This window comes from Mytilus galloprovincialis, chromosome 12 (assembly GCF_965363235.1).
Source record: "Mytilus galloprovincialis chromosome 12, xbMytGall1.hap1.1, whole genome shotgun sequence".
NCBI classification, from domain to species: domain Eukaryota; kingdom Metazoa; phylum Mollusca; class Bivalvia; order Mytilida; family Mytilidae; genus Mytilus; species Mytilus galloprovincialis.
The window spans coordinates 17009586-17015012 of NC_134849.1; positions in this window are offsets into that span (position 1 = coordinate 17009586).

The window sequence follows — 5427 nt, forward strand, 5'->3', positions numbered from 1 at the left end:
AAATAAGTATTTATGTAAAATGTAGTTGAGGGGCTGATTCACGCTATTGAACCAGAAGAATTCCTAAAAAAAAAAGCATGTCCGAAGAGCACCATAACTGCCGAGAAATTCAAAGAATACCACGCAACAATTATTGTGGAAAAGTGAAGAATAACTCTGACGTCAACTCAACTGTGAGTGTATTGACATTCCACCAAGTAAAACACCGTACAATATTCAAACTCATCCTTTGTAAGATAGTGATCGCGTCAAATCAGCTAGAGGACACTGTTGTGCAAGCATCAAACGTAGAGAGCTTCAAATCTAGCTGTTCTCACGCCCCGCCAACAAATCGGCGGCGCTCTCTCAAAGCCAGCATCGATATCGACAATTTATTCACATGTCATACAGAAACAGTCTGTTACAGACTCTGCTGCTGTAACTTTGTAAACAAAGATTGAATCGGGAGTGACCCAGTCTGCGTTGTTAACCACTAGCCCGATGCCCCAGACTAGTATTAAATTTTCAGCTCGGACTAGTAAATTTTTTATTATCGCTAGCCCGACCGGACTTACGGATTAGTAAGAAATATAACGTCCTTTCTATGTTATTTGAACATATTTGAAATTTTGATTGACAAGTAATGCAGAAAAGATCGTCAAATAATGCGTACGAACGTATTAACGAAGTCTAAACTATCGAGATCGATGAAAATTTCACCTACGTAATTTTTTTTACCGAGGGTATAGTTTGCTGGCCTCGATGGTCGAGAGACCCGCGGTAGCTCGCCCGCGTCTAACGTGCGACTCCCCGATGAAAATTTCACCCACGTAAAAAAGATAATTAAACATTTATCCTGAGAAAGTGAAACAGAAACGTAAACAAGTCTCACAATTCGCAATATTTCGATCTGTCATATAACCAGTAAAAGTGGCCCAACACGGACACATTATATTTTCTTATAATAAAAGCATTTGTTTGTAAAACGAAAAGACTATCAAGTTTTCCCCCGATTAATTATATATCTTTATTGTTCTAAGAATGTTTTAGTTTTACTTCACATAATCAATAAAGTTATAAAAATAGATTTATGAGTATCTAAAGCACATCGTGTTGGTACACTTCGATCTATTTGGTAATAAGAAGGACCGGAGACTAAGTGTCATCAGACGATTCATACGCACCGCGTTTATTAATTTCAGATTATTCAATACTTCGTAAATCTGGATAAAGACCAGTACCTACCCAAAAGATGTCAGGATAATTCCGATCAATACTTTTTTAATGGTTGTTAAGGTGAAATGGTAAGAAAGGCTGACATTATTTAGGAGAACTATTTTGTCTAGTGATTGCTGATCATTGGTGTGTGAAAAGTCCAGAACCATTTCAAAACGAATCTGTTTGTTTATTGCGAAGATAAAAGCGAAAGCTTGAATAAATATGAAAAATATAACAAAGGGAAAGCTCAAAATACCATTGGGGTGATACCATTTAATAACAATAAACATATAAACAGGTCAAAAAAGTTTATTCTGTGAATAAAGTATGTAAACTGATTCCCGGTTGATTACTACACAATAGTGATAATACAAGCAAATTCCAGTTTGTATTTAAAATAGTAAATACGAAACCAAGCGCGGTAGACGGAGAAATGTAATGGAAAGTAAATACGAACCAAGCGCGGTAGGCAGAGAAATGTAATGGAAGTTCAGGTCAGCAGTATCGTAAACATGCCGCTGAAAGGGTCATTTTCCAAAAATCATACAAATCAAACAATGCTTTCGATATGAGCGTCACTGATGATTCTTATGTAGAAGAAACGCGCGTCTGGCGTACTAAATTATAATCCTGGTACCTTTGATAACTAATTAAACAAGTGTTTTTGAACGTTTGAACAAATATAAGACCCTATCTAACAAATGTTACTAGTGAATCACGAACAATCTATGACTTTAAAAGATATATCATACGAACCTAAAACTTCCGGTATAGAAGCTTATGTTTCACAGGTACAATCTTCAAAGTAAAACAAGAATGGGTCCCCAGTACACGGATGCCCAATCCGCGCTATCATTGTCTGTGTTCAGTCCGGCAACTGTGAAAATCTCTAATATGGCATTAAAAGTAGAAAGATCATATCATAGGGAACATGTGTTCCAAGTTTGAAGTTAATTGGACTTCAACTTCATCAAAAACTATCTCGACCAAAAACTTTAACCTGGACCAAAAACATAAACATGAAGTGGGACGCATGGACGGACAAACGGACGAATGTACGTACGAACGAATAGACGGACGCACAGACCAGAAAACATAATGCCCATAAATGGGGCATAAAAAACACACGATTGTCGCTAATAGAACACAAATAAATAATAAAACAAAAATCATACAAATTAAACAAGTTTATTTCTTGATGCATTACATCAGATAAGATTGTGGTTTTATTCAAACAATTTACAGTGACATAACGAACTCATATTAATAGTGAATTCGTAATACAAGCACATTGATGATATCACGAAAAAAATAGTTAACCCCATTAGAAAATATTGTATCTAAAATCGTCAAGGACCACTGTAGAATCACATTTATCTTATAAGAAATGAATAATTATTATATAGCAATTCATATTATGAAATCATAGTGCTTGTAAGCACAGAAGATTAAAGATCGCGTTAATTCATCAGTGGGAAGTAAAACTAAATATTGCATTGTCAATATATTGTTTTCATTACAATTCTGAACAATGGGAGATAACTCAAATTTTTGAAGATGAGTTTTAACAATGACTATGTATATATGTTAGTTCATGTATTATTATTGTTTGTTATACATTAGATTCCTGCACCTTGCAAAAGTTATGTTATTTTCTTGACAGGTGTAACATTGTTTTGTAACTTGAATATCTGAGCATATGTTATATTGATAAATTTCCGGAAATATTCATTGATAGGATTTTAAGAATGTAATGATCAATGCACAATATGTTGGTATCAAAATGGTAGTGATAATAAGCCTTGGACGATTTAGATATCAAGTCAGTAATATAGGGTTTTGATTGCATTTCATGCACTCTTTACCCTTAAACCTTTATTGATTGCATGTTTGAGGGTCTGTATTGGGTTTAAATAATACAATAACATAACTAGAGATGGGTAAAATATAGGAAAAGAGAAAAATGAACCAACAAACAATAAAGCATATAGAGAAATGAGCTGCTAAAATATTTAGAAATATGATTTAACGGGCATAAAAAATTTGGCGTAAAAAAGTCTTAAAAGATCAAGGAGAAAAAAATGATTTAATGGGCAGAAAAATGACAGTGTAAAAAAACCTTAAGGATCAAAGAAAAAAACTGACCTCATTGAACGGTGACCTTCCCAATCAAGATCTTTATGTTATAATCAAAAAAAAAAAAAAAATGAAAACAACACGTTAAATAACTTTTTGCATGAAGCGTCTTCATCAGGAATGCTCAAAACCAAACATTTGAAATCCGAAGATGTATAAAAACCGAGACCGTTGAAAAGCTGTATATCCTGATCTGTAGACCTAATTTTTCTCCAAAGTCCAATATGCATTGTCTAACAGAAAGCATAGGTTATCGCTGTCAGGAACCAGATAAACAAGAATAATCTTGGATTACTATGGACAGGACATAATATTCAATGGAGATATGACTTATATATCTTGGTAAGAAAGGTTGATGAATGGAAATTTAACCAAAGATTCTATATATTTTAACCGAATAATATACACATTTTCAGTTCTTACATTAGAACGAAATTGACAAAGCATGAAAGTCATATCATGAATGAGTTGTTTATAGAGCTTATAATTTGGTATGGAGGACATTAATTTTAAGTCATGGCGGGGTAAGTTTTAATTCTTTTGATATTGAAGAAATGTTTTATGTTTATACTTCTGGAAAGTAGTGAAATAAAGAATAAAATTTGTTTTCAAATCTTCAAACTGTTAACAAAATTAGATGTAATAATTCAGTCCCTTAAATGGTTTCCAATAAGAAGTAATTCGTGTTTTAATTGACTTTCTATAAAGGTGATATTTTGTCAGAAATAAGTCTCGACAATGTATAATGTTCAATGGTATCAGACATGGTGATAGTTAAGAGGGTACCCAACACTTAACTAAAATAGATTTTGCTCGTTTAATTTTCATAATGTTTTTATAAATATTTACTTTGACCAGTTTACAAACAAGTGAAAATTTCTGGAAATTTCAACCACACAATTAACAAGAACAATTTTGTTGAATATATAGCAGTTGACAAACACTAATTTTGATCGTTGAAATGCTTGATTTCCCCGTACTATTAATTTGTGATTAAAACGCTCAGCTAGTTTTTTTTAGAGTTATCTATCTTATGTGTTCTGTACCATCTTATGCGTTCATAGGTAACACTAATACAAGTATTTAGATCTTTAAAACTATAAATCGAAGACTTGTAAGAAACAAAATAACAATGTTATTCATCGTGCATGAAGCAGTTGACAGTTGATTTGTGAAAGTGGATGCAACTTAGAGTTAAAATTGAAATGGTAAAGTTTGCATTTATGCAATCTACATTTTACAACTATTTGGTAAATGTATTGTAACTGTTAAATATGTTCAATTTTAACAAATTTGGCAAATTGTAAAAACAAATATTCAGATATGCCACAAATATCACAATATGAAATTATAAATGTATAACATATGTAAACATATAGCATGATACGTAACGATAACAGACACAGTTCCTCTGTTTAACAGTTATTAGATGTAAAAAAAAATAGCCCAAAAGATAATAACTTTAAAAAAATAAAATTAAATTTTGACTCATATGTGGAAATAAATATAACAAAAAGTTATCCAATTTATAAATCTAATATCTTAAAATGACAATAGATTAACAAATACGACAGGAAGAAATGGCTATATAAAAGTTTCTTTTAGTATTACAAAATTGATGATTTGATCAGAAGAATTCTTTGAAATTTCTAAGGAAAATCAATAATGATATTTTTGTTACACTTGCATTTTATCCTGTTATTCGAAAATGTTAATTTATTTGAAAATGGTTGAGCGTGATTCATTTTAGTTAATATGAATTTATAAATACCCATTTTTTGTTTATGTCAAATCGTTTCTTAACCCAACAACTTCTAAAATTACGGGAGCATTAGTGACGTTTTTTACCAGTAAGTGCAGGTCTCCTGTATTCATTTAAGTCTTGTACAAGAAAGTTCTGCCTTTTTACAGCATATATGTTCTTATATTACACATAATTTAGTCATGTGACCGTGACGTCATAAACGTTTTTTCATGGTTTTCGTTGGTTTAAAATGGAATTTAGAATTATATTTTAAGAAATAACTGTAATATTTTTTCTGTCTATTCGAAATAACATAAAAAATGTGGTGCACACGCGTGTTATTTAGTGTG